Here is a 9,365-nt window from a genome sequence, read left to right as displayed (position 1 = left end):
ATCATAACTGTTTGTAATGGTTAAACCACAACAACTTAAACACTTCACACAAAATAATGTATTTTCAATAAATTGAAATATTAACCAATCATATGTAATGGTTCATTTCTAACAAATGGATTGCTAGAAGTCCTTGGGGCGTCATAGAAATTGAAAACTGTATTGACTGACTGGCCAGTGCTCAAATTACATTGCATTTGGATCAAAAAGCATAGGAAAAGTTCTCATTATAGCTCCCTGACATTAATTTGAGCATTTTTATATGTGTGTCCTATTAAGTACTTTAAGTGCTTTTTGATAATTGTGCTTTGTAGTTTTTATAGCACTTCAGCCTATTCCCAGTTCAATTTCCTCTTTTATCCGATGTTTGAAATATTGATTTCTGACAGATAAAAGCAAGTCTTATAATCTCAGCAGCACGCAATAAGTGAGTGGGGCGAGGCTTCAGAATGCATCAGGGAACGGTCATATTTGAAACAGTCTTTGTTTTATTACATTTCGTCAACAGAATTTACTTACTGCTCGCGGATATTTATGTAAAAAGCTGGGCCGGTGGAGAGTGCGGCGATATTGCCAATTTCAGGGATACTTTTTGCATTTAGTAAGATAAAAGAAGAAACTCCCTTGGTGGTTGATGATTGCAGCTGCTTAAACTGCTGTCAACTGGCTGGAAGTAACTGTGATTTATCTTCTTCGGATTGTGCAACGTAGCGTCCGTGAACTTTCCTGAGTTTTGCATTAAAAAACTGACAGACCATCAGGATTCCTGGAGACTTCCATGTTCGGGGCTCAAGGCTGGGAGCTTCCCTTGCAGAATTCTGGGAAGAGATGAGAGGCTCTGAAGTCAGATTGGGTGGCATTTCTCCCTGTCCCATAAGATTCTGAAAACTGGGGCATAAACCTGGTTGGAAAAGAACGCATGTCTAATTCACATTTATATAAGCACTTTCATGTTTACAGGGCACTTTCCTCACAATAAACCTCTGAGGCCGGGAGTGAGAGGATTGTCATCAGAAGAGCAAGATGACTTGCCTGAAGCCACACAGCTGTTAAGTATAGGAGCTGGGATCAGAACTAAGTCTTCTGCCTCTGAGTCCAACAGACCTCCATTGGGGAGACATTCATTAGGGACAGACTTGTGGAGGGTTGGAAACTAGACTCCAGACTTTCTTCCCATTTGGATTGGCCAAATGAGGTCAGGCACTGGCGAGGTCCTTCTAACCCCAAATACCTCCCATTTTGAAATATATGAAATCTCCAACCCTGAAAGTCTACTACAGACAGATAGGCAGACAGACAGACAGGCAGGCAGGCAGGCAGGCAGGCAGGCAGACAGGCAGATAGATAGATAGATAGATAGATAGATAGATAGATAGATAGATAGATAGATAGATAGATAGATGGATGGAGGGATAGATAGATGGATGGATAGATAGATAGATAGATAGATAGATAGATAGATAGATAGATAGATAGATAGATAGATAGATGGATGGATGGATGCTATTGTTGTTGTGTTGTTACAATCATGTCTAATTCTTTGGGACCCCATGTGAGGTATTCTTGGCAAAGATACTGCAGTGGTGTGCCCTTCCTTCTCCAGTTCATTTTACAGAGGAGGAAACTGAGGCAAACTGGGTTAAGTGACTTGCTCAGGGTCATACAGCTAGTAAGTGTCTGAGGCCAGATTTGAATTCATGAAAATGAGTCTTCATGACTCTAGGTTCAATACTTTATCCACTGTACCACAAATCTCTCCAAAACAGAAATTATGCACCAAAAATAATACAATTTCAACTGTCTCCATGGTCTAAAGCACCCAGAACCTAAAATGAAATTTCAAGAAATAAACAAACCATGAAATAATGCCTTTTTTGAGTTCACTCAATACCCTTCCCCATTACCCCCCATACTATCAGATTTAAGGCTGCACTAACTGACCCAAAGACCTGACCCACAGGCATGCAATGAAATTAATCCTATACCCTAGTCCCCTTTCATTTTCAGTGCCATGGTGATCTGGGCTCCTGGCTGTAGAAGTAGTCCAGGATTTCAGAGGCCAATGCCACAGCTGGATTCCTTGCAGTAAAAGATTTCTCCAGGAGAGTGGAGGAAGAGAAGGAAAGGGTCAGGATATACACCTGGGCTTGAAATAAGAGTTCAACTTCACTTCCCACCCTACCTCTCCTTCCAAAGCCTCGGATACCCAAACTCCAACCCAATTCATTCCTCAATGCAGTGGCCCCAGTGTGGCAATGTGAGAATTTCCAGGCCAGAGAACTGAGAAACAGAGGGAATTGAACAGGGCACTGTATATGTGTGTGTGTTGGATGGTTGAAGACAAGAAAGGTTGCAGCACCCCTCTAAGCCTGAGTGAGTCCAACATCTATCTGAGGCAAAGACCTAGGCTGGTGAACTGTGAATTGTTCAGGATGCAGGGAAGCTAAGATACTTTGAGCTTGCATCCCCCAGGGAAACCACCATTGGATGGGTGAAAGTCAGAAAGTGAACAACAACAGGGCAAAAGAAGGGGGTTCTGAAATTACCAAAGATCTCAAGAAAAAGAAAACTCAAAAACTTTAAATATAAACAGATAAGTCAGTGGGGAAATCATTATCATCAGGAGGAAATATGGTCTCCAGATCTGGTAAACGAGGTCAGGCATCTATGATAGAAAAGGGTGCAAGATTCTTTGAGATAGAAGACCTTGTGGAATTTGAGAACATAGAACCACAAAGTTCCTGATCAGTTTTAGAGAGAAATGAAAGTTGTGAGAGCAGAATTTATGGCCTGAGCAGCAAAAATTAATGGCAGAAGAGAAAAATGTAAATCTGGGATGACAAGTCTCACCAGAGAAACAAAAGAGAGAACAATTGATTGTAAAGGCAAATACACAGAAGTGAATCTAGAAGAAAAGGAAAAAAAAGCAATATTAAATGAAAATAAGCTTTCTATCTAAACAAAGCACGCTGATCTCAAAGATAAGAGGTATAGGTACAACTTAAGGATTATGTGTCTTCCATAAGAACATGACAAACCAAAAATCCTAATACTATAATGGAAGAAAACTGCCCAACATTTCTGAATGTAGAAAATGAAAAGTCAATCAAAAGAATACATAGATAACCTCCAGAAGAAAAAAAAAACCTAAAACAATAAACTCCAAAACATATAATGGTCAAGTTAAACAATTCAATTAAAAAACAAGTTTGGCAAAAGACCAAGAGAAATATCTTCAAATACAAAGGAAGGAAATTTTAAATAACAGAAGATTCTTGTACTCATCAGAAAATGCAGGAGGGAATAGAATATTGTGTTCCAAAAAGCAATGGAGTTCAGAATGCAACCCAAAGTGACACTCTGCAAATCAGAAGTTAACCATAAATGAAAAAAAAAGATGTTCAATAATAAAGCAGCATTTGGAATATTCTTAGAAAGAAAAACAGACTTGAAGAGTATATGTGCTTCATGAAGTCTCCAGATGATAGAAATACAGGAGAGGTGAATGAATGCAGCACCTAAAGACAGCATAGCAAGAGAGTGACAGTAAAGAGATCCATAAGATCTCAAAAATCTCAATTAACTGTGCACAAGAAAAGAGAAATGAAGGTAGAAATAAAGTGGAGATAACATAGACAGGTAGGCTGGGGGCATTATGGACAAAGCCTGTTGACATCCTGCCTACAGCTGAACAGATGTTGGTTTGGTTTGTGTATTGTAACTATATTATAAAATTGGAAGTTTCATGAAAAGGAAGGAAGAAAAGGGATAGAGGGTGTGATGTGGCCAAGCTAAATCAAGGACTAGCAATGAGAGTAAGGTGATCTCAGGAAGAGAAAAGCCCACAGAGAAGTCAGAAAAGAGGAGGAGGAAAGGATTAAACACAAGGGAAGAAAGATGGAGACTTTGCTTTGGTGGTGAAATGGGTTTCCACTAATGAATGCTCCTATTGGCAAAAAGAGATGTCCTAGGAAGGGAAATGGAAACCTTGTCCTGGGTGCTGTCTGGGATACTGAAAAGACCATTTGTCCTAATTAGGAGAGGGTGGGTTGGAATTCTTGGGGGCAACTTGGGAGCAGAAACCATGGAGCAAGGAAGGGGACTTTGACAAAATGGGGAGAAAAGGTTAGCAGTGGGGAGGGTATAATGGGATCCACAATCAGGGATGTAATGGGTAGGGGATGGTACTGTGAGACAGCCTCCTCCCTGTCACCTGAAAGAATTGGCATGGTTCTGGGAGTCAAGCCCAGTGGAAAAGAAGAATCTGTGTGTGTGGATCTACAAGGTTGTAGTGGAAACTGTGTAGAGTGGAGAACCCAGAATGGATTCCTTGGATTGGACACTAGAAGGAAGCCAGCAATAAGAAGAAAGTATTCATATACAATAAAATATTTATAGCAGCACTTTTTTGCGATAGCAAAAAATTAGAAACAAAGTAGATGTCCATTGATTGGGGATGACTTAACAAGTGTTTATATATATATATATATATATATATATATATATATATATACACATATATATATGAATTATACATATTATGCATATTTGAAGATTTGTTACTATACTGTAAGAAATAATTTATATGATGAAATCAGAGGATCATGGAAAGGTCTACATGAACTGATACAGATTGAAATAATTAGAACCATGAAAGCATTATTGTATACAATAACAAGACAGGTGGAAAGAATAACCACACCAAAAAATCAAAAGTAAATATCACAAAATTATAAAGATCCAAATATTCCTTAAAGAGTCATGAAGACATACTTAGCCCACCCTTTGTGAAGGTGGGAGATAAGTAGGTGTTTTTGGATATAGCTAATGTATTGATCAGTTGGGCTCTTTTTATTGTTTATTTTGTCTTTCAAAAATATTATTTGTATATAGCATGGCTCTCTGAGAAATCAGGGAGGGATACTAGGGATGAATGTGATGATATAAAAAATAGAAGACATAAAAAACCTAATTTTTTTGAAAATAAAGAAACATCATTGAGATCAATTTTGCCACCTGGTGCAAGCTTTTAAAGAGGGCAAAACTGTATAAAAGGAGGAATAGAAATAGGAAAAAAACTAATCTCTTCATTGTTTTTCTCTTTTGCTTTTTTTTTTTTTAAAGACAGTTGTGTCTGATTCCTTGTGGCCCTGGGGACAACAAAAGAGAAATTGAGTACCAAAAGCAACAAGGCCTCCAGGTACAGAGAATGTTCTTCCCTAAATGGGAGGTTATTGATCCATCATCAGGGATTTATTGGGCATCTATACTTTCAATTTGATTTTAAACATGGAGGTTCAGGGCTTAGCAAAGAATCTGCTTTATAATCTATAATCACACACGTCTTGGATAATCACATCTTCTTAGAGTCAGAACAGAATATACCAGGAGTATTTTTAAAACACTCCCAAGAAGAAGATTCTAAACATTCCCTCTATCATCTTATTTCAATATTTTTTGATAAATTGAACTAACAAAAAAATCCCCCTTTCATCTAACCTCATCATATCCAATAAATAATATATATGAACACATTTCAAGACATTCAATCACTACACAAATAGCAAAAACAACAATAATAAACAAAAAATAAAACATCATTTCAATTACATGAAATTGAAAAACTTTTGCATATACATTAGCCAGCAAGCATTTGCACAGCTCTTTAAAGTCTACAAAATGTTGTATGCATGTTATCTCATTGGATTCAATAATCCTGTCAGGTAGGTGCTATTACTATCCCCATTTCATAGTTGAGAAAACTGAGTTAGACTAGTAATAAAATGACTTGCTTAGGGCCACACAGCTGGTATCAGAGAAAGAGTTTGAACTCGGATCTTTCAGTGCTCAATCCAAATAACCGTGGAACTGTCTTAAATGATTAGAAAAAAAATGCAACTTGATAAGGGAAAAAGATATCAATTGGGAAAATATTCCTTATATCAGATATCATTGATAAGGATCTGATATACAGGAAAGTAATGCAAATACAGAGTCAATAAACATTCTGCAGTGGATAAATAAAGGATAGGCATAAACTTCTCCACAAAAGAATTGAATTTATTAAGTCATAAAAAATTGCTCCAAGTCACCAATAATAAAAAGAATAAAAATCAAAACAGCTCTAAGGTTTCACCCAACACCCAAAAGATTGGTATATGAAAAAAAAAAACCATTAGGAATAATTAGTGTTAGAGAAAGTTCAGAAAGACAGACACACTAATACATTGTTGATGGAGTTGTATAGTAGCAATTTGAAAGGATGTTTTTAAAAAGTGATTAAAATATCTATACATTTTGAATATTTATAAGCTATTTCACTGCTAAGTATGCATCCCAAAGAGGATAAAAATAAAAGAATTGCATTATAAAGGAGTATTAGAGAGATAAGGTATAAGAAAGATTCTGTTATTTAAAATTTGCATATGACATTGTTTTGCATACAGATAAGAATTGTACATAATGTTACAAAAATGTTCAATATGAGAGGAAATTGTGACATTGTACAAAACCCTCATGACATACCTAACATACATCAATTTTCTCACAACCCAGATCTTAGCTTAGAATAGGGTCAAGTATAGCTCATAGATAGATTATATATATATATACATATATATATAGATATATAGCTCATAGATAGATTAGGCTCAAATTTGTTATTTTGGGAGTGGGATATTAGAGGGGAATATCAAATAGAATAGATAGATTAGCACAGGACTAGAAGTAAGGTAAGTAATTCTCGTGGGATCAAGATGACAACCCGTGAACAAGACCAAACAGGGAGATGTGTGAGAGAAGAAAACCCAGAGACTTCTTGGAAATGGAAAGAGCCAGCAGCAGCGGGGGATGGGCGGAGAAGATTTGGAATCTGGAGGAAAGGAACCCAGAGAGAGGCAGTTGGAGCCAGTGTCTCTGGCTTTGAGACTGCTAAGGAGAAGGTCCAGTCTTTGACTGCGTCCTGATCCCAAGAATCCCTTTCTTTCACAAACTCCTGATCTCTATTCCACCCCCCTCCCCCGACCCTCCAACAGGTGGACAGAGACTGAAAGGAAGAGAGTCCACAAGAAGAATCACCACAGTCTCCTCACCTGAACTGAGGCACCTGCTGGGCAGGGCTAAAGCCAGGGTTCATCACTCTTCTGAACCCCTCAGGGGCTTGAGGCCATTGAGCCCAAGTCACCTCAACTTTGGGGAGAGGGTTTAGACAGCTAGGGACTCCTCCTTCCTCTTCCCCTTTGCCTCAACTTTCCAGCCTTTCCTAACTTCATCCTACATTCCTGTTACCTTAGAATAAAGTCTGTTATCCACAACTAGCTAAAGACTGAATAAAGGGCAGTTATAACTGGGAGAAGGAGTGATGGAATATCTCTCTTCCCCTAAAGAAAGAACTTTGCTGGGTAGAAACAGCTTAGCTGTGGGGAGTAACAAGGCAGGTTCAGTGAGGAGCCATCACAGGCTGAAGGATGAAGTGGGGGAAACCACAGACTCACCCTCCTTCTCTTTCCTGGTCAAACTTCAGTATCAGATTGCCTCCTTTGCCTTGCCTTGACGGGGAGAGGACTCCATTCTTTCTCTCTCTTATACTATCAAATACACTCTATTACAGCCATTTAAAAAAGTTATTGAGAATTCAGAGAAGCAGGAAAAGACCAGGAAAACAATATGTAATAAATAGTAAAACATAAGGGAAAGAGGAACAAAAGAAAAGAAGGAAGGAAGGAAGGAAGGAAGGAAGGAAGGGAGGGAGGGAGGGAGGGAGGGAGGGAGGGAGGAAGGAAGGAAGGAAGGAAGGAAGGAAGGAAGGAAGGAAGGAAGGAAGGAAGGAAGGAAGGAAGGAAGGAAGGAAGGGAGGAAGGGTGGAAGGGTGGAAGGGTGGAAGGGAGGGAGGAAGAGAAGGAGGAAGGGAGGAAAGAAGGAAGGAAGGAGAACTGAACAACATGTACTTGTAATAATTAATCTTGTTCCTTAAGAGGAAGTGATGAAATATTCTTCCCTTCCCCCAGTGGAAAAGTTGAGAACTATCGGAGTAGAACATTTTATAGGATGTCTGATTTAGGAGATGTACTGGTTTACTCGTTTCTTTTTCTTTTTTGTGGGGAGAGCAAAATACAAAGTACCCTGGCTCCCTAAGATAGGAGATATAAAAACAAAAGTTATCCAAACAAATTAAATTTAAAGATAAAAATAAAATATCAAGCACACACATGCACACACACTGTACATGCACACACAGGCTACACTGTAGCCTGGACCACTAGTCCATCTTTAGACGAAAGCTCTCTCTCTCTCTCTCTCTCTCTCTCTCTCTCTCTCTCTCTCTCTCTCTCTCTCTCTCTCTCTCTCTCTCTCTCTCCCTCCTTCCCTCTTTTATTTTTTTTTAATTTTTTAAGTTCACAATTTAAAAGCAAATCACCCTAGTTGGAATAACCCATGAACAACTCCCGACCATTTTCAGTTCTACTATGTGGAAACTACTACATTTTTTGCTGGGGATCAGAGACAAAATTAGTATAAAATACCTCTCCTCAAGAATCTTAAAACCTAACAAGTGTATCCACCATACATACTACTTATCTCTGTTTTAAAAGAGATTCTTCTCAGCCATAAATTGAACTAGGCAGCCTCTGAAGACCTTTCCAATTCCAAGAGTCTGTGGTTTTATATTACTTTTCATTCCTTGACCTTTCCCACCCCTGTCTTTGTTTACAGTAGGCAGCTAGATGATACAGTAAAGAGAGAAGTGAATCTACAGTCCTCAAGACTTGAGTTCAAATTCAGTGTGAGCAAGTCAGTTAAGCTCTGTCTATCTCAACTTCCTTATCTGTGAAATAGGGATAATGATTGTACTTAACTATGAAGTTGTGAGGAGTAAATGAGATAATATTTATAAAGCACTTTGTAAATGTTAAAAACACTACCTAAATGCTAAATGTTAGTATTGCTATTATTAAACCAGATCTTCAGCCCTGGTTTCTCTCCTTTGAAGAAGTTCTCTTCTTTGAAGACTTATTTTGGAAGCCATCTCTTCCATAAACTCTACATTCCAGAAATGAAAGTGATCTCTTTCTCCTCATATTTCTCATAGTCCCTTACCAAGACTTTTCCTTACACATATTTCATCCCCTTTATATCATAGCTATTTGTACACATCCATCTTCCCTATGAGATCATAATGGTTTGGAGAGTAGGAGTTCCATAGCATCTATCTTTGTATCTCCAGGGCCAAACTTGGATTCTTGCACACATTAGGTAATTAATAAACATTCAATGAATCAGGATCAGCATCAATGCGTCTTTTGATTGTGAGCTCTTAGAGGACACAGATGGCTTTCTCATTCACCTACCTAGTGGAGCACAAACGC

At 38.3% G+C, this 9,365-nt stretch overlaps 1 long non-coding RNA gene across 1 annotated transcript; it reads right to left on the bottom strand.

Annotated features, from left to right (window-relative positions):
• Positions 1 to 470: 470 nt before the first annotated feature.
• On the bottom strand, positions 471 to 7,748 carry LOC103101576 (uncharacterized). Its single transcript, XR_458241.3, has 2 exons — positions 7,494 to 7,748; positions 471 to 818 (listed from the first exon to the last, which is right to left on the bottom strand). It is a non-coding gene; the product is annotated as an uncharacterized LOC103101576 (long non-coding RNA).
• Between the last annotated feature and the right edge of the window lie 1,617 nt (positions 7,749 to 9,365).

The sequence above is a fragment of the Monodelphis domestica genome, chromosome 1 (genome assembly GCF_027887165.1).
Source record: "Monodelphis domestica isolate mMonDom1 chromosome 1, mMonDom1.pri, whole genome shotgun sequence".
NCBI lineage: Eukaryota > Metazoa > Chordata > Mammalia > Didelphimorphia > Didelphidae > Monodelphis > Monodelphis domestica.
The sequence above is the reverse complement of the archived record's forward strand: the minus strand, read 5'-3'. Positions and strand labels throughout refer to the sequence as shown.